This window comes from Panthera uncia, chromosome D2 (assembly GCF_023721935.1).
Source record: "Panthera uncia isolate 11264 chromosome D2, Puncia_PCG_1.0, whole genome shotgun sequence".
Taxonomy (NCBI): Eukaryota; Metazoa; Chordata; class Mammalia; order Carnivora; family Felidae; genus Panthera; species Panthera uncia.
This window is the reverse complement of record NC_064818.1, coordinates 84,018,500-84,043,890: the sequence shown is the minus strand read 5'-3', so window position 1 is coordinate 84,043,890 and position 25,391 is coordinate 84,018,500. Positions and strand designations below refer to the sequence as shown.

Here is a 25,391-nt window from a genome sequence, read left to right as displayed (position 1 = left end):
ATGGCCTGCAGCCCAGGTGAATGGGTGTCCTGGTCACACGGCAAGGAAACACCACCTGCCCTTGCCCCTGAAGCTGCCAGCCGCGTGCCACTCGCTGCTGAGCACAGGGAACCAGGGCCTTTCCAGAGCTGCTTCCAGTGGTTTCCAGACAGAGCAGCAGACTCTGGCCAGATGGCAAGTGCAGCCGGGTCCCCGGGTCATCAGCTGACCACAGGTTGTGCCTCACCCTGCCGACCCCACGCCATCCCCGGGACGCCTGCACCTGGTGCACGTGGGCTGTCCACATTGGCGGTGGCCCTTTGTGGGGGAGCAGAGGACTCAGGCCCTAGCCTCTGAGGGGCTGACAAGGGCCTGCCTCCTGTCATGGACACGCTGAGTTGTGGCTTTACCATCCGGAGCCTTCCCCCGGGGCTCCATGCCCTCCCTTCCCTCTGGTGTAAACAGGATGTGGAGAATCTCCTCTGCTGGCCGAGCTCTGAGCAGGAGTGGCAGTAGGTGGCCAAGACGTTTAACTGATGGCCCCGGTCCCACGAGGGCAGCCAAGAGATCAGAATGCCCTTTGCTGCATTTGCCTCACTGTCCTTGACTTTCCTGTTTCTTTCCTTAAGTGGGGGCTTCCCCGACGAAGCCAAGGGCCGGGAGTGATGTTGGCAACATGGTTCACGGATAGGAGACACCAACGGGGCGGCTGGTGCCCAGCCCTGGAAGGAGGCCTCACAGAGCCGCCACAGAGAACGCACCGTGCTGTGTGCATCTGGGGCCAACGTTGCTGACGCCTGGGGGACTGCCTGGCCAGCACTGTGGCTCTGCCAGGGTTGCGTGGCCCACGGAGGGGCCACAGAAGTCCACTTTTTTCTGTGGCAGGTGGTTCCGCAAAACCTGCGGGTGCCACGGTCATCGGCGCCTCTGAAGTCCCGTGGCGTTTCCAGCGTGGCCCGAGCTCTTGCCGAGCACGGTGCGGCGGCCGGCTGCGCAGTTTAGAGCCTGGCCTGCCCACGAGTCCTGGTGCTGCGCGAGCCTGGGTGCAGAGCACAGCCCCTCCCCTCCACCGCGCTGCGGACAGACGGACGGAAGGACAGAGGCTTCCCCTGGAGCCGGCCTGAGACTCACGCAGGAGCAGCCCCGCCTGACATGTGCTCCCTTGCCTGGATCTGAGGGCTCCTGAGTCCCCAGAACTGGTTCTAGGTTCTGGTTCCCACCAAGCTGGTCCCCCTGAGCGAGGGCCCCATGCCGGGCCGTCAGAGCAGGCAGAATGGACTTCTCTCGTCCAGTGGGGGGTGGGGGGGGGGCAGCACGTGCAACAGGGCTTGTTGTTTTTGATAAACAGAGAGGCATAAAGAAATCATCTGAGACCCAGATAATCCCTGTTGGCCTGAGAAAGTACCTCACGTGCAGGGTGTGAGCGGGAGAGCCGCGCAGAGGGGCGGGGAGGGGAGGGGAAGCCCCTGGGTCACTCGCGGGCTGGTGTCTGCACACACGGGTCCCCCGCGTCGAGAGGTGCGTTTACCCAGAAGGAGCCTCCATCCGCAGGTTCTCCGCACTTTTATGAAAACCTCGCGCTTGTCTTATCGGCACAGAAATCCGCCTGGTTTTCAGCATCCACACGAAGTTCGCGTCACAGCTGTGACGGAGCCACGCGACCACCACTGGCTGTGGCGCCTGGGTCGTTCGGGCGATTTGGGTTTTGTAGTTGCGCATGCACTGCCCACAGACCTTGATGGACCCTACGGCAGTGGCTTTGTTGCCCGAAAGAGGGGGTGTGCCCCGACACCCCACTGCAAGCAGCTCCTGCGAGGGCTGGGCCTCCCCACCCCCACCAGGAGCGCGAACAGCACGAGGCAGAACCAGACCTTTCACTGTGACAGGTCAGAATGGGGTCTCTGTGTTGTCCGTGGACATCTTTACGCTGAGGTGCAGGGGGGACACGGTTGCATTCTGACCTGCCTGTGGGGCCCCCGCTTCTTTTCCTGTCCAGTTGGGTTTCTCACAGATCTTACAGGTTCACTGTGATGGGAGGAAATGAGCCCCCCTTGTCATATTTCTTGCAAATACTCTTTCACAGTTGGTAGTATTTTGATTTAAAGTGTTTATTTTTTCTCTCTACAGAAGTTTTGTCATCTTGCATATGATTGAACTGATGCCTCTGTGGTTTCTGGATTTGTCTGTCTTGCTGTAGAATTACAAATGAATTCACTGTCACCCGTTGTTTAGAGCTCTTGTGGGTTCAGTGTGTGTGCACACGCCTGTCTGTGTTGTGTTGGGAATCTGTTTTGTCATCAGGTCTGAGGGGGACTAAATGTCACATCTCTTCACAAGCCCCCTGTGTCCCGCACTGAGTTCTGGATGTCTTTGGGTCTCTCTCCACATGCCAGTGACGAGGTTTGGGGGTATTGTGGGGCTGTGGAGTCGGCGGCCAAGAAAGAATCCCTGAAGACGTCTTTGGTGCAAAAAGGTGATCTTATTAAAGCACGGGGACAGGACCCACCCGTGGGCAGGAAGAGCTGCCCTGGGGTCGTGACAGGTGACTCATTATATCCCCTCAGGTTCGAAGGGGTCAGGGATAGAGTAAGTCCCTAAGGAAAATTGGAAGCAAGGTTTCCAGGACCTTGAGGGGCTGGCTGTTGCTAGGGAAGCGCCACTTACTACCGTTTAATGAAACCTCAGTCACGAGACCCTCCAGATGTATATCGGGGGCCATCAGCTTGGGGGTGTGATCGCCAGCATGTACTTGGGGGAGTTGACATCAAGGAAGTAGACGTGCAGGATCCTGGGGGTTGGGATGACGTTGAGCTAAGACTCTCTTTTGCCCCAGCAAAGTGTCGTCATCGAGGCAGCTGAGGTCCTAGAGGGAGGTCACTCTGCCGGTCTCAAGGACTTGTGGATGGGCGGTGGCAGTAAGGGAATTTAACTTTTCGTTTGCCTGACTTTCCCACATCGGCATGGCCAGCACTTAAACCCCTTTCCTTTGTTCTCGGGTGGCCAGGAGTGTCTGAGGAATGTCACACGTATTCCCCTGGGGGGGGGGGGTGCTGCTGTTAGCCTGTACTCTGCCCTCTATTTCCCCTTGCTCCCTTGTCACCAGCACAGGGACAGTCTGTCTGGTTATACGGCAGACTGTATCCCTCACCCCCTTTTAAAAGTCCTATCAGAGGGCAAGGACTGCGGTGAGGGTGGCGGGAGATGGGATCCCTGGGAATCTTCACATGAAGGGGGTCTGTCCCCTTGAGGATCCCACCGCTCGGGACGCGGAAGCTCTGCCGTGCACCTGACTTCTGCAGGATGAATGTGACCTGATGTGATTCGGGAGGTGACAAAACCCTCATCCCAGCTGGTCAGAGGGCAGCCTGGCCCTGGGTGGCAGGGCTGAGTACTGATGGGGTGGAGGGTCAGGCCGGTATGCTGAGGCCCCAGGTAAGAAGTGAATTGCAGCCTGAAGGCAGAGGATTGGAAAGGAGTGCGTGTGCGCACATACGTGTTCAAGGGACACGGAGGAGAAACCTGTTCTATCCAGGGCTTTCCCCCTGCTCAGGTCCAGGCCACACGCAGAGCCCTCCAGGTCTGGACCGGAGCCCGTGGGGGTCGTCCCAGGGTCCCAGGCCAGCAGGTGCTGTCCATGGTGCTGTCCGCTGGAGGCCGTGGGCACAGGAGTGAGGCTAGTGGGTGGCAGGCAGGCTCTCCAGGCTCCTGACGCCCACTCACAAGGAGAAGCTCAGGTTGCAGGGGAGGCAGGATGCCCACGTTCCTGACTCCTGGGGGTCTGGGGCCCCGGTGTGGTCCCGGCACACCCCTGCCCGGCCGTCTCCCGATGCTAGTGAGTCCTGTCTCTTCCCCTCACGGCTCTCGGGGGCACGGCGCCTCTTAGGCACGGCCAGCTTTATCCCACCTTCACATGGTTTCGTATCCTGGCCAAGACTCTCGTCCTGGAAACCACAGGCTGGATGGAGCACCCACAAGAATGCAGACTCCTGGCGCCACTCAGTTCTCTGATTCTTATTTTTGGAAACATGAAGCAGAAGTCTTATGCTCTGTCTTGAAATAATACCTTTCCTTAATTCTGTTCAATTTAGCCAAAAACAGGCCCACCCTTTCCTAGGATGACAGTCCAACCTCTTGAGCCAGAATGGGGAGGAAGGGGTGCTGGGCTGGAGGAGGGGGCGGCATCTTGGCCACTGGGGGTGTGGCGTGGCCAGGGCACGGCCGTCCAGACCAGCCCAGGAGCAGAAGCACGGGCTTCCCCACACATGTGGTCATGCCTCCGGGATGTGAGCAAGCATGTGGGCCCTGTCTAAACACCCTGGAGCCAGCTCAGGGTGGTGGCCCTGACACGTCCCTGGCCAGGGATCCACGGAGGGGTCTGTGGGGTCAGGGCACTGACACAGCCAACCCCACACCTCGGAGGAAGGCAGATCAGAGGTCACAGCTGTGACGGGGACCCTAAGAAATCAGTCCATGGCCCCTGAGCCCCAAGGACCCACCCCTGACACAACAGGGCTTCCTTGAGGCACCAAAGGGGGCCCAGTCCAGGGCGCCGTCCCCAGCACCTGCCGCGCTGCATAAGGTGCCCAAGCCGGCCCTTATGGCTCACCATTTTATGTCTTTCTGTGAACATTTTCCTTGCTGTCTTCCCACCCTTGCTGGACATCTGTCTTCACCACTTCCCTGCGGCAGGAGGCCCCCAGGAGGGGCTGGCGCCTAGATTTTCCGGACAGACTGGACTTCCCGTAAACTCTGCTTCCCTGCAAGTGAGAGCATCTTTGGCCTCCTCACGGAGGTGCCCGGCAGGCGGGAGGCCAAGGCGCCTCTCTAATGGAGGGGGGTCGTGTGAGGTCTGGTGCGTGCCAGAGGAAGACAAGTTGGGTGGGCTCTGGGGGGCAGGTGCAGGGGTCCGGTGGTCCCAGACTGTCCAATTTAAACTCAGGGGTGCAGATGATTAGGCTACATGGGGCTGGCCCCACCCTGGTCTTCTGGTGCCAGGAAATCTTGTCATTGGAGGAGGCATGTTGAGGAAAGCGGGTCGAGGTGGAAGGATGGACGCCGGGCTCTGGGGTGACCCTGGAGTAGGTCACGCATGGTGGCGGGCTCTCCTTCGGCTCAGGTCCACAGGAAGGGTCGGGCTCTTAGCTGGTGCGCAGGGCGCCAGGACCACTTCTCCACTGAGGACGGGGCTCCTTTGCTGTCGCGCACCCCCTCTTGCTTGTGGGCACCAGCTCGTCCCCCACCCACCCCCACCCAGAGGTCTGTGTGTGGACGCCTGCGGCCCTATGCCGGTGGGCACGCGGACAGTGTACCTGCCCTGACGGCTGTTGGGTGGGCCCAGTGGCAGCGCGGCAGGTGCTGGGGACCGCGCCCTGGACTGGGCCCCCTTTGGTGCCTCAAGGAAGCCCTGTTGTGTCAGGGGTGGGTCCTTGGGGCTCAGGGGCCATGGACTGATTTCTTAGGGTCCCCGTCACAGCTGTGACCTCTGATCTGCCTTCGTCCGAGGTGTAGCAGCCTGGTCCCAGCAGCTGGGACGTCCCCTGGAGACTGGAAGAGAGGGTGCCTGTGCCCCAGCCACTGGTCCTGGGAGGGGAGGAGGCCAGCCTGCCACGGGGGTCCTGGCCAGCGTGTGGCTCTGCACCAGAGAGGCCCCAGCTGCTGAGGGGACATCACACCGGGGAGGTCTAAGGGCCCTTCCTGCCCTGGTCCCCTGAAGCTCCGACTTGCATTTGCCTGAGGGACTGAGGTGGCCTGAGGACCGGGCCAGCTTCTGCCTGGACGAGGGGCAGGGGACAGCCCTGTGGTCAGGCCCACCAGGTTCCCGAGCCTTGGGTAAATGTCAGCCTGGTAAAAGGCTTTGTCGATACTCATTTCCTGCAAAACAAACAACCATGTGGTTTATTAATCTTTAAATCTCGACTTTTCCATCAAAACCATGTGCAAATGTCTTTTCGAAGAAAAGGTCTGACATAAAACCGTGCACTTACCGTGAGATGGAATTTAAAATAGCAACTTTCCCTTAACAGTGCTGCACTGCTGTTTATGCAAACGCAGCGTGGGCTCGGCCTGACTGAGACGCCAGGCTGCCCGCTCGTGAGCGCTGGGCCAGGGTCGGCTGTTGGTGCTTCCCCGGGCAGGCGGAGCCCCCAGACCTGTCCCTCTGCCCAGAGCCCCCAGGCCGTGGGAGGTGGCCCCTCCACTGCGTCCTAGCCTGGCTGGCATCCAGGTCTCAGCAGGGCTGCGCCCGGGCGCCGATTGGCTCGCGGCAGCCGGGCGGGCTGTGCTGGGGAAGCCGGCTCTGGGACACTGGGCAGAAACACGCACCTCTCCCACACTCACTCCTTCACTCCCTGCTTCATTCATTCATTCACTCACGCACTCAACAAGTGTCTCTCGGGCGCAGAGGGCCAGGCCGGACGCTGCAGGACAGCTTGCTGAGCCCCTCGGAGGGCAGCGCCCGGACCTGCCAGGAGCCGGCGGCAGAACCTCAGAGCACCTTTTGGGACAAGGAGCTTCCTGGGTCAGGTGGAGGCCGCCCCCTGGGTGAGGCCGTGTCCTGAACACAGAGGCACGGTCCGAATCCCGTCAGTTTGTTTGCAAGCTGTTAGAAGGCCAGGTAGATGGTAACTGATTCTTGGTGAGCTTAAGTAGGGTATTAACTGACGGGAAGCGCTTGGGGCTGTGTGAGCTGCAGGGGCCCCAGGGTGGCCCCACCTGTGCACGGGGCCAGTTCGGGGCCCCCCAGGCAGATGGCGCACCGTGGCAGCCTGGGGTCTGGCAGCTCTTGACGTGTAAGCTGACGCATGGGGGCGCGACCATCCAGCCTCATTGGCTTGGCAAGGGCCTTCGTGCCTTTGGGGATAAATCAGTCCTTCAGCCTGAGGCCCAGCAGCTGCAGGGGCGGAGGCGGCAGCTCGCAGCGGGGCGGGGGGGGGGGGGGGGTGATAAACGGCTGCGAGGCCCCAGGCTCCCTCGACAGCTTTTCCCTGGCACCTCCCTCCCCTGCAGCTCACGGGAGTTCTCTGGGGGAAGGTCTGGATCAGCCGGCATCCTCATAACACACATCCTTCCCACAGCCTAGAAGTTGCCAGGATCCCAGGGAAGCATGCAGGCTCCAGGCTGGATGTGTCTGTCAGACCCAGGGCCAGCTGCCCAGTAAACCCACTCGAAGAGAGCCTGTGTCAGGCCTCCATGTGCACACATACACACGTGTGCACATGCATGTACACACAGAGAGCCACATCCACAGGCACACACATGTGCATGCACACACACAGTGCCACATCCAGGGGCGCGCGTGGACACACGCACACACACACAGAAAGCCACGGGCACACGCATGCACATGCACGTACACACCGAGCCACATCCACGGGCACACACGTGTGCACACACGTAGAGCCACGTCCACGGGCACACACGTGCACATGCGCCCGCAGACATGAACACAGGCACAGAGCTGCCCCCACAGCCAGCACATGCACGCACACACTCCCAGACACGAGCACACATGGACACACGCAGAGCCGCACCCACAGGCACATGCATACAGAGATGTGATCTGAGGTGTATCATTGGGCTTCAGAATAAAAATAAATTTTGTACTGTGCAAACTTCTCCGTTTTGGCCAGGTTTCTTTTCTTTTTTTTAAAATTTTTTTTAATGTTCATTTTACTTTTGAGAGAAAGATGGGGAGGAGTAGAGAGAGAGGGAGACACAGAATCTGAAGCAGCTCCAGGCTCTGAGCTGTCAGCACAGAGCCAGGCACAGGGCTCAAACCCGAGAACCAGGAGATCATGACCTGATCCAGAGTTGGGATGCTTGACCGAGTCACCCAGGTGCCCTGGCCAGGTTTCAAAGGACTTCCAAAGGAGACCAGCAGCCTGCACCCAGCACCCTGTTTCTAGAGAGGGGTGGCCCCTGGCATGGCTGGTTAGCTCTGCCCAAACGGAGCCCGGGGCACATTCTGTGGGCACAGCCTCCAGGCAGTGTGGGGGAGAGGGGTGATTCTGTGCGGGTCGTGCTGGTCCTGGGGGTGAGCACTGGGTTGTGCGGGGTGCCCGGGGCCACCGCTGACTGAGCAGTCTCAGAGCTGGCCCACTCCCCTGGGGACTCTGTGGCCAGCTGGTCCGGCCGTGGTGGCTCCACGCGGGCAGGGACTGGGAGAGCATCCGGCATGGCTGCCCCCGCCCAGCCTAGCTGCCCATCAGAGAGGGCCTCGCCCCAGAGCTGGGGGGAGTGGCAGAGGCCACAGTCGTGGTCCTCCTGGCCTCCTCACCTCAGCCCCGGACCCCAGAGCCGCCAGCAAGTCCTGCTGGTTGGGCCTCCGTGGTCACCCTCGCCGGGTCCTGCTCACATGACGTGGGCTTCGTGTCGACACGCCCCTTGGCGCCCCTTCCCACCAGCTGAGCCCATTCTGAATACCTGTGTCCCCCTGAGAGCCTTCTGAGCAGCTTCCCACCCCCATCACCAGCCAGCCCCCCACTGCACCACCCTCATAGCCCCCGGCCTCTCTCAGCATCTTGGTTGGTCCCTCCCATCTGGCCCTGGGCACAGGTGCGTGAGGATCCCGGAGACTGGATTCTGACCCACTGCTCTGTCCCTTGGCCCTGTGACTGTTGCATGGTCACTCAGCCTCTCTGATCCCGTTTCCTGCGCTCACTCAGTGAACGGCTCCTTCCTGCAGCGTAAAAGGCTGGATACCTATAACCCGCCCCCTCTGCAAAGTGGCATCATCTCTTTTTTATGTATGGGGGGGTAATTACAGTAAAATGCAGAGCTCTGAACTATTTTTTTAAGTTTATTTATTTTGAGAGGGCGAGTGTGAGCAGGGGAGGGGCAGTAATTTTGTTCTTCATTTGCAGAAGTTCTTTATATATTTTGGTTACAGGCCCTATGTTGGACGTGTGTATTTGCAAACATTTCACTTCCTTAGTAGTGTCCTTTAAAGAGCAGACGGTTTTGATTTCTGCAAAGCACAACTTATCAATTTTTTCATGGTTAACATTTCTGGCATCGTGTCTGAGAAATCTTCGCCCATCTCCAGGCTGCAAAAGTATGACCGTATGTTTTTCTTCCAGGAGTTGTCTTGTGTGTATGTTTGCAATCTACCAAGAATTATGTTTCGGGCACAGCACAGTTAGCACTTCTCCCGATGATGCTCAGCTGCTCCAGTACCACTTGTGGAAGGCTCACATTGCCCCATAGACCTTGTCAGTGCCTTGTGCCATTGGAAAACCCAGGTGACCACATGCGCTGGAGGCCGTTTGTGAACAGCGAGTCTGTTCCATTGCCCTGCGTCCGTCTTCAAACCAGTGCCACACAGTCTTCATTACTGTACTTTTTTTAAAAACGTTTTTCGGGGTGCCTGGGGGGCTCAGTTGGCTGATTGTTCGACTTCGGCTCAGGTCGTGATCTCACGGTTCGTGGGTTCGAGCCCCGCGTCAGGCTCTGTGCTGACAGCTCGGAGCCTGGAAGCCTGCTTCCAATTCTGTGTCTCCCTCTCTCTCTGCCCCTCCCCTGCTCATGCTCTGTCTCTCTCTGCCTCAAAAATAAATAAAAACATTAAAAAAACAATAAATGAAAAAAACAAAATTAAAAAATTTAAAGGCAAAGAGCTAACAAACTGACTTTACACATTTTGAAAAGCAAGGACATGTAACATTTTAATTAGCCATTTAATTTTACTCTGAACAAATGTTAAGTTTTCAGTAAGACTTTGGGCAATAAGAGCGACTCCTATGTCTTCTCGAAGGCCTTGGAGGTGTGCGAACCTCCTGTGGGGCCCAGAGCCTTGGGTCCGGGCTAGATGGGGCAGCCAATGCGCAACAGTGAGTCACCGCAAGGCACGGGCATAGACGTGGTGCCAAGGAGCGTGTGTGCACTTCATCACCAGCCCATCAGTACAGGAAGGAGGGTGTTCGTTCACGTGCAATAAACGTGAGAGTCCTGCCTTTCAACAACCTGTTCCAGTGAGCACAGACTAATTCGGACCAAAACGTACGCTAACTTTTCTCAGGTATTACTTTCCCATTGTCTACAAAACAAGAAACTGTTGGTGGTCACAAAACTCTACACTCAAAGTATTAAAGGGGCGCCTGGGTGGCTCAGTTGGTTAAGCGTCTGACTTTGACTCAGGTCATGGTCTCACAGCTCGTGGGTTTGAGCCCCGTGTCGGGCTCTGTGCTGACAGCTCGGAGCCTGGAGCCTACTTCGGATTCTGCATCTCCCTCTCTGCAACTCCCCCACTCATGCTCTGTCTCTGTCTCTCAAAAATGAATAAACGTTAAAAAAAATTTTTAAATATTTATTAATTAACTTATTTATTTATTTTGATAGAGGGAGAGAGCACCTGCAGGGGAGGGACAGAGAGAGAGAATCCTAAGCAGGGTCTGCGCTGTCAGCACGCAGCCTAGTTCGGGGCTCCATCTCACGAACTGTGTGATCGTGACCTGAGTCAAAACCAAGACTCAGATGCTTAATTGACTGAGCCACCCAAGCACCCGATTACTGTACCCTTATGTGAAGTCTTAAAATCAGGTAGTGCAAGTCTTCCAACTTTGCTCTTTTTTTTAGCATTATTTTTCACTATTCTAGGTCATTTAGATTTGCATATAAATTTTAGTGTCTGATCACCCCTTTCTGCCCAAGAAAGCCAGCTAAGGCTTTGACTGAAATTGCATTGGTTCTATAACTACCTCTGGGAAAAGGTGGGTCCCGCACAATGTTCACAGTCCCCCGGGAGCAAGGGGCAGTCTCCACTTACTTCGGTCCTGCTTAATCTCTCAGTGGTTTGCAGTGTTACATGGAGGGTCTTGTACAGCTTTGTTAGACATGGTCCTACCTTAAAAGGCCTTTGGTGCTATTGTAAGAGGGACTTGGAAAATCTCTTTTCAATGGCTTGTTGAAAGTACATTAGAAATCCAAAAAAATTTTATTTATAGACCATGTATCACGTAACCTTGCTTAATTCACAGAGCTTTTAGCTCTGGAAGGGGTTTGTAGAGTCCTTAGGATCTTCTCTGTAGACCACTAGGTTGTCTTTTCTGTGGTTTATTTTTAACTTTTCCTATGTCGTGGGCCAGGGCTGCATAACATTAAGGAAAATGATGAGAGTGGACAGCCTTGCCTTGTTCCCCATCTTGGGAGAGAATTCACTGCGTTACAGCTAAATGTGGTCTTAGCTGCAGACTCTGTAGGTGTCCCGTGTGACAGTTAAGAGGTCCTGTTCTCATTTGTGGAGTCTTCATCATGAACACCTGTACATTTTGTCAAACGCACCTCCTGCCTTTGTTGAGGTGATCATAGGGTTATCCTTCATTCTGTGAGTGTAGTGACTCTTAAGTGATTGGTTTTCAAAGTTAAACCAACCTTGCATTCCTGGTGTGTACTTCAGCAGTCATGATGTATTATATTTTTTATATTGCTGCTAATTTGCTAATATTTTGTTAAGGAAGTTTGTGTGTATGCTTACGAGAAATCTCGATCTATGGTTTTCTTGTAATGGCCTTATCAGGCTCCGGTGTTTGGAAAATGCTGATCTCATAAAACAAGTTAGAAGGTGCTCGATTTCTCTATTTTCTAAGTGAGCTTCTGTAAGACTGGTATTGTTTCTTCCTTAAAAAACTTGATAGAATTCACCAGTGAAGCCATCTGGGCTGGACTTCTTTTTTACAGAGTGGTTTTCAATTATGAATGCATTATTTAGGAACAATAGACGTGACACTGTGCAGGTGGTGTGTTTCTTTTTGTATTCATTTGGTAAATTGTGTATTTCAAGGAATTTCTCCATTTACGTAGCATAATTTGTTGACATGAAGTTAGTTCATAATCTTTTTAAATTATTCTTCAGATGCCTGTAGGATGGGTAATGGCATCATTTTTCTAAAATTCTTAATACTTGTGCTTTCTCTCTTATTTAAAAAAAAAATCAGTCTTCCAAAGGTTTGTCAGTGTTATGAATCACAAAAATAACATTCAGTTTTGTTGTTACTTTTGTTTTTCTGTTATTTGTCTCTAGTTAAGTGGTTTCCACTCTTTACTATTTTCTGATTTCTACTTTGGATATACTTTGTTCTATTCCATCGTCTTGTTTATTTTTTTTCTCTTTTTTTTCACTTTTTTTTTTTAAACATTTTAATGTAATCTCTATACTGAACATGGGGCTCGAACTCATGACCCCGAGATCAGGAGTCCCATGGTCTCTCCATCGTCTTGTTTTCTGATGTAAGTACTTGGAGCTGTAAACTTCCCTCTTCAAACCACCGTGGCTACGTCACTTTTGATATGTTTTGTTTTCAAACGTGTAACGTACCCAACCAAAGAGCCTCAGCACCCAGGGGACCTGCAGAGAGCAGTGGTTAAACTCAGCACCGTAGCAGATTCGCGTCTCTCTGTCCCTGTCGGGCTGGGGAAGAAGAGACAGGAACCTTTCAGCAGACAGTGGGCTTGTGTAGAATTCTGCTTCCAGTAACTACGAAACACATGGTTTTCTAAAACAAACAAGGAATGTTTATTAAAATTTAGCTTTACATAAGTGAAACCGTGGAGTGTGTCCGGCCCCTTTCTCTCGATGCGCCGCGTCCGCGGGATGGGTCCAGGCTGTGTGTAGCAGCCGCCGCCGCATTCTCGTCGTGCCTGGAGTTCTGTGTGGCTACGTCACACCTTAGTATTATCCATTTGACGAAGGCCAAGCGCTTGGGGTCATTTCCAGTTTTGCGCCGTTCCGCCTCTCTTGCACTCGTGTCTCGGCGGGCGTGTGCTGTGTGTGTGCGTGTGGACCGGCCGGGCCGCGCGGCACCTGGAGCCCAGTCTCACTCCCACAGCAACGCGTGTGAGTCCCCGCTGCGCACAGCCCTGCCGGCCTCTGCGTCGGTCACTGCTGTGCTGGCCGTGGGGAGGTCCCTGCTCTGCCCAGTTTCATACCCCTGGTCGCTGAGATGCCCAGCTTGTTTCTGTGTTGACCTGGCACTTGGGTCTCTTCCGCGTGAGGTGCCTATTCAAGAACTTGGCCGTTCTCTGTCTTTTTCTTGCTGAGCTGTCGGAGATGTTTCTGTGCACCGGGCGTCTTTGTCCAGTGTCTGTGTTACGAGTGCATTCTCCCCGCTCTGCGCCCCCACGGTGTCCCGTGACCAGCAGTATGTGGGTGCGTGCAGATGTCAGAGCCGATCCGGGCACGTGCTCTCCACGTTCACTGCCCCGTGTGTCACTCACGTCTCGATAAAGCCGTGAAAATGCCCTGTACTGTAGGCCACCAAGAGAAGCTGGGCCACGTCTATATGGAGGACGCCCGAAGTGAGTGAGGACACATGGCATTTTAGTGGATGCAAATATCATAACAATTTCTGTTTCCTCACAGCTGATGTTCAGAGTACTGAATTTATTTTAATTTTTTAATTTTTTTTAATGTTTATTTTTGAGAAAGAGAGACAGAGTGCAAGTGAGGGAGGGGCAGAGAGAGGGGGGGGGACACAGAATCCAAAGCAGGCTCCAGGCTCTGAGCTGTCAGCACAGAGCCCGATGCAGGGCTTGAACCCATGAACTGTAAGATCATGACCTGAGCCAAAGAGCTTAACCGACCGGGCCACCCAGGTGCCTTCAGAGTCACTGAATTTAGAGAAACAAACAACCTACGGCTTCTGTGGAAGTTGATGGACTGACAGACGATTGACGTGGACGAACAAGGGCCCCTGGAGAAGGCAGGCCACAGCCCGTGGTGGCTTCCCCCACTGGGCACCAGTGTCCGCCGTAAAGCCTAACTGAGGAAGGTCGGTATTGCTTGGGGTAGACATGCAGGGCGAGGGAAGGCACAGACCCGGCAGCGCAGGCGCAGGAGGGCTCTGGTCTGAGTCACAGGCGGCCTCGGGAGTCGGCACTCAAGGGGACGTTAGTAAGAAGGCCACGCGGGCCAGAGAAACGGAGACTCTAATGGTGTATCGGGTCCAGGAGGAGGGGTCAGGGGGTGCTGATCCTCGTCCCCCATCCCCTCTGCTGGCTTCGTGCTCCCACGGTAGCCCCAGAAATGGTTCCTTCTGCTCCTTCTGCCCTGCTCTTGCCACCGTGGTGGACACTTCTCCTGAGTTCCAGAAGCCCAGGGCCAGCTCCAGTCGGACAGCTTCGCTCTGACGGGCCAGGCCTGGGCAGTGTGACCCGGGCGGATGCTCAGAGAGCCGGGGGCTCCTGGGCGGAGGGGAGCAGATCCTGGTGCAGTCGGCCCCGCTGCCCCTCGCAGAGGGCAGCAGGACACAGGCTGTCCTGTCCTCCCGGACGGATCCGCTGCTCTGTGGTCATGATGCGCCAGCACCAAGGGAATGGAGGTCCACCTGGAACCCTGTTTTGAAACTGGACTGAGTGTAAATAAAATACAGATTTGATGGGTGGGGCTTGGGTTTGTATGAATTTAACACAGTTTAATGTTGTTCTAAAGCAAAGGGGTCAGAATGAAGCTGCCTTAGCCACACATGTGATTTCTTTTTTTTTTTTTATTATTTTTTTTAAGTTTATTTTTGAGACAGAGACAGAGCATGAACGGGGGAGGGGCAGAGAGAGAGGGAGACACAGAATCGGAAGCAGGCTCTAGGCTCTGAGCCATCAGCCCAGAGCCCGACGCGGGGCTCGAACTCACGGACCGCGAGATCATGACCTGAGCCGAAGTCAGACGCTTAACCGACTGAGCCACCCAGGCGCCCCACGTGTGATTTCTTATGTTTTCCATTAAGAAAAGATAGGATTAGTGACTGTCCTGCCCTCTTCCCTCCCACCTAGGGTGATCACCTTGAAATAGGAAAGTCGTCTAAACCCCATTCTGGTTGGCCCCCTGGCCAGCTTTGGGGCGACTGTGAGGTCCGGTGTGTGTGCATGCGGGAGCCTAGCCGTGCTGGTTCTGGCAGAGTCCTCCCTCCGCGGAGCACGCACCCACCAATGAGTCCAAGCCCCTGGGACGCCCCCTCTTCCACACAGGGCCTGCCCTGACCACCGTCCCCACACATGGGGCCATCTGTGTGGGGCCATGCAACAGCAGCCATGCCCCCTACGTGGCCTCAGCCCACTCGGTCGTGGCTCACTTCCAGAAACAATTACTATTGCTTTTACTGAAGTGAAAGTCCCATCACATAAAACTAGCCATTTTATTTTACTTATTTATTTAAAAAAAATTTTTTTTTTAACGTTTATTTATTTTTGAGACAGAGAGAGACAGAGCATGAACAGGGGAGGGTCAGAGAGAGGGAGACCCAGAGTCCGAAGCAGGCTCCAGGCTCTGAGCTGTCAGCACAGAGCCCCATGCGGGGCTCGATCTCACGGACCGCGAGATCATGACCTGAGCTGAAGTCGGACGCTTCACCGACTGAGCCACCCAGGCGCCCCTAAAACCAGCCGTTTTAAAGCGACCAGTCGGCAGCATCTTGCACATTTGGCAGCACTGTGTTAGGACCACCTCCAACACCCAGTTCCGAGATGTTTTCCCCGCGGAAACCGGTCCCGCTGGCAGCCGCGGCTGCGGTCTGCTCTCTGGTCCACAGGCCGCCCATCGTGGGCACTCCTGGTCGGTGACATCGCGCAGGGCCTGTCAGTTCGGGCCCCTGTCACCCAGCGCCAGGGTTTCAAGGCCTGTCTCCATTGCAGCAGGTGCCAGAGCGCCACCCCGTCTGGTGGAGGAATAATACCGCATCGTGTGGCTTACCGCCCACGAGCCGCGGGGCACTCAGGTTGTCCCCACCTGTTGGTTGTTTCGTGGGTCCCCTGTCCGTGGTGCGCCTCTCACCATGAGCGCCCGGGCTCCCTTCCCCCTCTGCTCCCTCAGGCGCCTCTGCCCCGCGGTCCTCCTGCACCTGCATGGTGAGCCCCGCACCGCCTCCGGCCCGCGCGCGTTTCCTGGAGCGAGGCCGGGGTCCTGAGTCGCATCTCCTGAATTTCAAATGTGGGATTCTCGTGCACAGCAGGGACGCTGCCCCAGCCCGAGCTGAACCTCCTCCAGTGGCGCCATCCCTGTGCTCCCTCAAGGTGCCCGCCAGCTGGATTCTGCAGCCACTTTAGTAACCTGTCCCAACATGGGGCACCTGGGTGGCTCAGTCGGTGAAGCGCCGACTTCGACTCAGGTCATGATCTCGCGGTTTGTGAGTTCGAGCCCCGCATCGGGCTCTGTGCTGACAGCTCAGAGCCTGGAGTCTGCTTCGGATTCTGTGTCTCCCTCTCTCTCTCTCTGCCCCTCCCCTGCTCACACTCTGTCTCTCTCTGTCTGAAAAATAAATAATAAAACATTAAAAAAAAAAACCTTTCTCGATATGCGCGCGCACCAGAACAGCATGCTATATAGCCTTGCTTGTGTTCGAACTTTATGGAGAGACCATCTGTTGCCTTCTGGGGCTTGCTTGAGGGGTTCCCTGTACCCCTTGAGTTGTGTGGCGCTTCTAGGCTCCTGGCTCACGGCACAGGGAGTGTGAGCTGGGCCTGGGCGGGGCCGGCCCCCGGGGTCCCCTCCGTGGCCTGCCCGTGCCCTGACTTGGCGCACAGGCGTGCCCGTCCCACCTGCAGGCTCAGCGGCCAGCCTCAGGGTCACGGGGCACCGGATGTACATGTGTGGGGTGGATTCGCTGAGACAAACCCAGCACCGGAGCCCCAGGACCCTCTTTCTCTGTCAGTCTGAGAAAATAAGACCTCTTCTCGCGTTGCAAGCAGAAGCTTCTTGGGCCGTGCAGGGGGATGATAGACTGTTCTGGGACCCCATGGGCTTGAGGAGCTGGGCAGAGGCTTGTGCGCTGGGCTCTGCAGAAGACCCGGGCCCCTCGTCCAGTCCCGTGTCCTTTCTTCCTGCGTCTGCTGTGACCGTGCTGCGGCCCAGCTCGGGCCGGGCCGCGTGGGGCAGGTGTGGGCTGCCGTGCGGGTGGAGGCGGAGGGCGGATCGTCACCTCCGAGGTTCCCCAGGACCAGCAGTGCCACCCTTCGGGATCGCTGGTGTGACAAGCGCAGGTGCCAGACTGGCCTGCTGGCTCCCAGAGCGGAAGCAGTGACCGCGGCTTCAGGGTCTGTGCTTGTAGCGGCTGCTGTGGTATCTGGGGCTGCCTTCAGCCGGGCCCGTGTCTCCGTGCCCCCCGCACACACACGGGAGCCTGTGATGGGCAAATGGTGCCCACGTGGCTGCTGTGGCCCAGGCGAGGCATGCGGAGGGCAGGGCCCTGCTGCAGGCTCTGTGTCCGTGCCTGAGCTGGGCACCCTGTGTATCTATATGCTCCTCCGGTCCCTGGGTGACGGGTTGGGAAGCAGACCCTGACTGCAGCCCCCAGGGACTGGCCAGCTGGGGGCCCTGGCTTCCTGAGAGGGGCCCAGGCCGGCCCTCCTGTGGGGCCCTGTGCCCTCCTGAGCATTGCACACACACCCCGTGTGACTTCCTGGCTCTGGAAAGACTCGGTCTCCTCCGCGTTGTGGTTAGAGCTTGCCCGTGGTGCGGGAGCCTGTGTGTGCGTGGCAGGGGTGCGTGGTGGGGGGGCTGGGGCAGTGCCCCTCGCCCAGGACACAGGAGCTGGCTGAAGCTGGGGGCTTAGCCGTGAGCAGAGCCCGGAGACCCCCTCTCCCCGGCTGGTCCACACCGCTGACATCAGGAGTCCTGTGTTCTGAGCAGGACCCGTTCAGAAACCACCTTTGTCTGCACCCTGGCTGGGCTTTGTGGGGCGGTCCTGCGGGTGTCTCTGAGGTTTGGTGGGTGAGGCCCCGCCCAGGCTGCTCTGGCAGCTGTCGTGTCTGTGGAGGCGTGGAGGACGCGCCCCCGTTTGCGGGGACGGCTCTGATACGGGAGCCCCTGGCCTGTGAGCAGGGCTTTGCCCGTCCCTTCTTCCCTGAATCACACTTAATGCTGTTTGTGTTGTGTGGCTCTGGTGACGTGGCCCTGTCCTCCCAGTGGCTGGGAACTATGGCAACAGCCCCCAGGCTGCAGCAGGCGGGAGGAAGAGCCAACCAGCCGCCACGTAAAGACCCACCGAGCTGAAAATGCTGGGCCCGTTCGTCGAAGGCACCTGCCTTGTAGGGAGCCACATCCCAGAAAGTCTGCGGGTCGCATTTCTCAGGGAAACGGCAGGGAAAGCTCTAGAATATCCAGGCGCTTTCCCCAGACACTTGGCTGCACCCACCTTGGTGGAGGGGGGCCACGCACGGCCAGTGTCCCCGCCTGAGCAGGGGTCTCTGGCGAGGCTGGCCGGGAAAGGAGTTTCGTGGCCTCGTGTGCAGCTCGGCAGCTCCACGCATGGTCGGACAGGCTGCAGTGTTAGCGCCTGGTCAACCTGTGCAGCAGAGCCCCCAGCCTGAGCCTGCGACTGGGGGTCCCGGGTCCACGGGGCGGCTCACGGGTACCCCAGGGACTGGTGGCCTTGACCCTCGGGCCTCTCTTGGCGTCGGAAGAGGGGCTCAGCTGACAAGGGGCTGGGCAGTGGGGTGTCAGGCCTGGGCCGCTGCCACCGGCGGGAGCCTCGGCGACCAGGGTGGAGGGTGGGCAGGGCGGTGGGGGCTCCAGGGCCCGGTGGACAGGGGTGATTGGGCTCTCGGTGCCAGAACACATGACGGGGCCTGACATTGAGGCTGCATTATTGAGGCTGGTCCAGGAGGGCTCGACGGCCAAAGCGAGTGTGAAGCACCCCACTTGTCCCCTCCCAGGGGCTGAGGCCTCCCCACCCCCAACCCCCCTGGTCTCCCTCCCCCGGGACCCCCGAGCCTGCACCCCCTCTTCTGGGCACTGCTGCTTGGTGGCCCGGGAACCCCGGTGCCCCCCTGCTCCAGCCTCTGAGGTTCTCCCGCTTCCTGGGAGGCCCTGGTCTGTGGGGAAGGGGGTGGGGCCTGCAGGACTGTGCCTGGAGCCCAGAGGCTGCAGACAGGCAGATGGAAAGACAGAGGGACGGGCTTTCTCTAGCCCCTGGCCTGGCCGAGCATCTCTCACCGAGTGTTGACCTCTGACTTGCATCCTGGGATTTGTCCATATCCCTAGGGACTTGGGAACCCCTGTTCCCCCCTGGGAGCCAGTGTCCTAGGGGACTCCCAGCATGTGACCTGGGACCCCCCTCGAGTGTGGCTGCTGCCACCAGGACCTGAGCCGCCCTGGCCTCTGAGTCTGTCTGCACTGCTGGCTATGGGGGCTGGGCTGGTGCTGACATGGGCCGGGGGGGGGGGGGGGCTGCTTGCCCCCCAGGGCCGGCTGTGCTCTGCCCCTCCCCGGGGCCCGCCCCCCCCCCCGGGCCCCCGGGGGGGGGGGGGGGGCCAAAGGCGGGGGGGGGGGGGGGGGGGGGGGGGGGGGAGTCCTGACAGGGCAGGGAGGGAGAGGGACTCAGAGGTCAGACCAGAGTTGGGTCAGGAGCAGGGGTCTGGGGCCCGTTTGCTTTACTGGGCAGACCTGCCTCGGGGTTCAGGACTCAGCTGCTCCAAAGGCCTGTTTCCCCCCTCCTCAGCCCCCCACCCCACCCAGCTCCTGGGTCCTCAGTGCACTTCTGTGTCCCTATGTGGCTGAACTGGGGGCCCCCAGGGCAGATTCCACCGCCGCGTGTTATTGCGGTGTTCGAGGTTGGTCCTGATGGTGGCACTGGTAGGGGGCTGAGCACCTGGGAGAAGGAGGTAGCCAGGGGTGGGCCTTGAGTAGGACCCCTCTGGGCATCCCCGGGGGAGGCCCTGCCACCCGCAGCCACGGGAGGCGGCCTGGCCGGAGCACCAGGTCCTGTCGCACAGACTCCCCCCTCGGATGCTGGAGGGGCGGGGCCCCAGGCAGAGATGCATTATTGATCTGGCAGTTGCCTCAATCACTGACTTATGAAGGTTTCGGGTGCCGTCTGAGGATGTCTGTGCCTAACGCCGGAACTGAGCTGCAGACTTTGCGGACCGGATGGGATCTGGGGTAAACAGTGCTGCTCTGGGAAGGTATCACTAGTTGGGTTTCTGGGCCAAGGCTTTTACTGAAAGCAGACGGGGGAGGGGGGTCTCTCCTGGGGTCCAGTCGGGGGCAGGAAGGCGTCAGCACCCCTGGCTTCTCCAGTCACCCAGGTCCCCAGGCCTAGGCACTTCCTGGGCATGAGAAGGGGCATTATTCCAGAACCTAGGACCCCAGAGGCCTCGGCACAGTCTCTTGGCTGGTACACATCCTCGCTGCTGTGTCTGTTCCTCAGAAAAGACAGGGCGGGCGTGTTGCTCCTGCAACCCTGGGCAGGGCACTGAACTGGGAAGGGCAGCTGCGCCCGCCCCGCCCCCCCCGGCATCCCACGCTGGGGCAGGTGCACGAGTGCTCAGAGGGGCCAGCAGAGGCTCCCTGGAGAAGGGCCCAACGGCTGAGCAGCTGGCAGGGAGGGAGTGGGGTGCAGAGGGGATCCAGATGGAAGGAAGGGCAGGCTGCGAGGCCCGGGTCTTTGGGTTGTGGTGCTGGCTCCCCGAGGCCCTTGCTCTTCTGCCCCGAGGGGCCCGGGGTCCTTCACCCGGAGTCTGCTGTGACTCTTCAGCTGTTTCCTCGCCTGGAAAAGGGGAGCATCCACCCCTTACCTGGTGGCTCTGAGGACTTGGTGGGATCAGAGCGGGAGGGCTTCAGAGAGTGCCCGCTCGTGACACCTGCTGGTCCTGGTTCCCGGCAGAGCCGGTGGCCTTGCAGGACAGCTGGTGGCGAGCCGGTCGAGGCCTCAGTGGTGACCGTGCCTGCAGGTGACCCGCTTGTGCAGGGGCCGGCCCGTGCACCCGGAGGAGGCAGGGATTTCCGCAGAGGCCACGCAGACCCTGCAGAGGGCCGGCCTCAGCCGGACTGGATGGTTTTCTGCGGGAGTTTTCTGGGTCATAGGACGTAAGACAAAATGGAATCGACTTCTGAATGAATTGCAGCGACTCGTGATGTTTGATTTATGATTGCAGCTTTCCCAGTATCCCCACTTCTGGCACGGAATTCACCCGAAGACGCTCTGAGGACCGGGCCTCTCCTGGGTGATCACAGAGGCAGGCCGGGAAGGGGACTCGTCCCGGGGCCACGGGCAGGCCACCTTCCACACGGGGCCCACCTGCCAGGCCCTGAAGGCGTCAGGAGCAGGCTGGCCTCTGGGTCTGCAGGGGCCCCCTCCCCCACCCCGTGGCGCGGGCAGTGTCACCAGTGACAATAGCGGTGACTCACGGCCCTGCAGCGGCTCTATTTTTACCCTCCCCAGGCTCACCTCCTCTCCTGCTCTCCTCCTCGCTGGGGACGCTGGCTTATGAACCTGCTGGGCCTCACGGCTGCCCAAGGACCTGAGCCCACTGAGCCCACAGCAGTTGACGGGTTCCTCTGCCCACTGAGGGCGAGCGCTGAACTCCGGTCGGCAGACCAGTGTTATTTTTAGGGAAAAGTGTTCAGAGAGCACCTCACATCGTCTTTGGATTTGAGGCGACTGCACGAGGGCCTCCTGTTGGCTTTCACTGCTGCTCACCGAGCATGCAACCAGCGTCACGCTCTGGGGGCGACCCCCTCCCTCTCCTTCCAGCCACCTGTGTGACAGTGGCCAGGCCAGCGGGTTAGGTCAGGTTGGGTCGGGTCACTGGGAAACCAGAAGGATTTCGTGAGTCTTACCGGAACAAGGCTGTGGGAGCATCGATTGCCCAGCCTTTTCCCCGGCGGTGGTTGTGGCGGCTGAGAAGCTCTGAGAACACCTTGGGGAGGTCTGTCTGGGCATCAGGCTTCACCTAGTTTCTTTCTTTTAAAAAACTTTTTTTAGTGTTTATTTATTTTTGAGAGAGACAGAAAGAGCACGAGCAGGGGAGGACCAGAGAGAGAGGGAGACATAGAATCCAAAGCAGGCTCCAGGACCCGAGCTGTCGGCACAGAGCCTGACGTGGGGCTCGACCTCACAAACCGGGAAATCCTGACCTGAGCCGAAGTTGGATGTTCAACCGAAGGAGCCCCCCAGGCGCCCGAGATGACCTATTTTCATAGCAATGCGGGGCTCTGTGATTGCCAGCTCGGCAAAATAAAGGCCTTCCTTGAAGAATAGATTTTCTTAAACCTTTGTGTTTTAAATATTCACCTGCACCAGGGACAGCCTGTGTCCGTGTGTGGCAGGAGCCCTGGCGGAGGCTGAGCTCAGAGCTGGCCGCCTCCTCGCAGGCACAGCTGCACCTGTGGCGCTTAGATTTCTGAGCAGGAGGAACAGAAGCGTCCGATAGGACCGTGGGGGCAGAGCTACCCTTGACCTACGGGGTCAGAGGTGTCTCATGGCGGGGGGCGGGGGGGGTAGGTGTGCCGACAGCGTCACACAGCCACAGAAATCACATGTGAGGTGCAGCAAACTGGCCTCGCTCAACCATACTCCAGGTACTCCCGGCTCACGACCTCATCTCTGGGCCCAAATGTCTTCCCAGTGACCTTGGAAAAGGTAGCAGTCCCACCCACCCCTCTTCCTGCTTTATTTTTCTCCCAGGCACCAGGCGCCGTATTTGTCTGCTGGCTTGGAGTCTGTCGCCCGCGATAGTGTCCAGCCTGGGAGGGCCCCTCCCTGCCTTCTCCCAGGGCCCAGGACAGACCTGGCCTGTGGTTCCTGCAGCAGCCTCTGACCTTGGCTCTCTCAGCGGGGCCCAGCCTCCTGAGCAGATCTGTGGCCGGAGCCTGCACTCGGACGACGCCAAGGCCCAGCCCCAAATGGCCTAAGAGAAGCAGAGTGTCCCCTGCAAGATGGGGGTGCCCGAGGGCCCCCGGTGCCAGGTGCAGGAGAGCAGGCCCCTCTGGGGCTGCAGGTGTGCCCAGGGGACGAGAGGGTAGAGACTCCCAGGGACTGGGGTGGTGACCTGTGTCTGTGGGGAACAGAAGGTTTGCATGCAGGACAGCAGCGTGGCCTCTAGGGCTTGGGCTCAACCCCACAAGGAGCTGGGCCCGAGGCTTTGCACCCAGTGGTGGGGCCCGTCAGGAGCTGAGGGTGGGGTGGGGGCGGGGCAGACAGGCGGGGCTGGAGGCCACTGGGCTTGCGCCCTCCTGGGACACCGCATGGCCCCCACCCAGGGTGAGAACCAGCCTTACTCTGGGCTCCATTTGCCTGGTGGCTGCAGCCCCTCTCTGGGTTGAGCAAACATGGACCGAGCCCACGCCCCTGCGTGGGGCCCCATCCCCCACGCCCTCCTGCTGTGTTCCTCGCGAATCTGGGGGGCGGTGGGCTCCTGGGGGCCCCAGCCCTTTCCTCCTGTTGGTGAGACCCGCTGGGTTCAGTGTTTGGGGGAACTTCACACTTTATCGGCACGGACTCTCCTGAACCCTGTGGACTTCTGGATGGTGGCGTATACGCCGCGTGGGCTTCTGCGCATCCACCTGATGCAACACGGCGCGCTCCGCCACGTCCGTCCACCGCTACTCGGACAAACCCTGGCGGTGGATCTCCTCTTCACCCTGCCTCTGGATGCCCGAACGAAAGTCAGCACCTCCTTTAGGAGCCAGAGTGGGGCTGACGGCGGCAGGATGCTGGGCGGGGGCAGTTAGGGGAGGTCCCGGTCCTGCCCAGAGTGGATCCAGAGCCCACGTGGGGGAAGGCACCCAGAGCAGCAGCTGGTTCTCGGTTCCACCTGGAGGGTCTCCGGAGCACATGTGAGCCGCTGGGTGCAGTGACGGGGGCCTGGGCGCCGGGGCGGAGCAGCCGGTCCGAGGGGTGACCCGAGGAACCTCCACTTAGCAGAGGACAGAGTCACTCTGGCTACTCAGTGGGGCTTGAGGCTCCCCTGGTGGGGTCCGGGCCGGCTGCTCCTCTGAGCAGGGTCACTGTGGGCAGAGCTACCGCCCTCTGGGACGGCCTCGCTCACGGCTGCTGGCCCCGATGGGATGCCCGCCCTGCCCAGCCCTGGGCCTGCCCGGGGACCCCTCCCGGCTCGACGGCCTCGCCTGTCCAGCAGCTACGGCTGGGGTTCCCGTCCCACCTGTGTCTCCCCTGTGAAGCTTCCACGTGGCCGGCTCAGTGCCCTGCCTGCTGTCTGGGAGTCCCGTCGTGCGCCCCCCAACTCTGGGGTCTTAGGAAGTGCTCAAAACCACAGGGTGCTGTGCACTGGGTTACACATCCCCCTTCCCTGTCCCGGAAGCGGGCCCAGGGAAGGCCACGGGGCTAGCCAGTGTGGAGCCAGGCCACGGCTCCCCACGGTGCTCGCACTCTCTGCTTCCATGCCCCCCAGACCTCTGAGCGCCTCTTCCCCGCGGCCTCTCCATCCAGGAAGCCCACCATGATAACCTAGCTTTCCAGGGCATAAAAGTGCAGGGTGTGGGTTCCCTTGTGCTCCTGACCGTGGTTTCATACACCTTGGTTCCTGTTTTCCTATTCTGTTCCTCTCCTGGAAGGACCTGAAGTCCAGGATTTGTGGTTTCTCTAAAACCAGGGATTGTGCTGGCTGAGCCCCCTTGCTAACCCTTGGCCCGGTGGTGCCCCTACTCGGGGCCCAGCACCGTGCCGGCCGAACCCTAACTTCTCCTCCGGGGCTCGCTGGGCTGGACCTCCCAGCGCCACGTGCTGGGCCTTGTATGACAGATGCCCTCCGCAGGCTCAATGTGCTGTTCTCGCTCTCGGGGTGGGAACGCCACGGCCCTTGTCTGCCGCTCCCTGTAGGGGCGGCCCAGGCCACAGGGCTCGTGGGCATCTGGAGACCCCGAGTTTCTGACAGGTGTTGGGGGCACATGGAGCCAGGTTTGCCCGGTGCACAGGTATGGGGGGCACGGACTTGGAGATGCAGACCTAGGGGGGCACAGACTTGGGGACGTAGACCTGGGGAACAGAACTTGGGGGGCACACACCTGGGGCACAGGTGGGGCCCAGCTGGTGGCCTGAGAGTCAGCTGGGGGAGCCCCAGCCAGGACGGGGAGGGGGCAGGTGTAGAAAGCAAGGCTGGCTGGGGCTGCCTGGAGCCCGGAAATGCAAGAGGGAAGGAAACACGGCATCAGGTTGAGAGCAGAAGCGGGAGCCCCGGACTGGCGACTCCAAACTGCTCTCACTCACAGATTAATGCTCCCCGGGGCACTGTGTGTGCCTGGCGGGGAGCATCTTTTCTGAGAGTTGTGACAGTTAACAAGGCTGCGATTTCTAACGACCCCTTTCTCTGGGAGGGGTTCATGTCTGGACAAAGTTGATAGAAACCAGGATCTGGGTGGTTCACCCGTGGTCCCCACAGGCCCGGGGACCGCCCTTCGGAAAGTCCCTGTTATTCACCCTGGGACTGTGGCAGGCTCCCCTTTAGCTCATTCAGCGAACCCACAGGCGACCACCCCCAGGAGATGCGGCAGGAGGGTGGGGGGGCCTGCTTCCAAGGCTCTGGGCACCTGGGACCCCTGGGACCCTGCTTGCAAGGCTTCATGCGTCGGGTGCAGCTTTCAGGAGGGGGTGTCTGGGTGCCTGGGACCGAAGAAGGGCTGTTCCGGGCACCATCGGCTCTGTTCACGCCCCATCCCGGCTGTGGGTCCGTGGGTGTGGTGGCCTGGCCTG

At 58.8% G+C, this 25,391-nt stretch overlaps 1 protein-coding gene across 4 annotated transcripts in view; it reads left to right on the top strand.

The window, feature by feature from the left end:
- The window catches only part of STK32C (serine/threonine kinase 32C), a 97,418-nt gene that overhangs the window by 40,039 nt on the left and 31,988 nt on the right, over nucleotides 1-25,391 (top strand). The gene's annotated exons all lie outside the window — the stretch shown is intronic.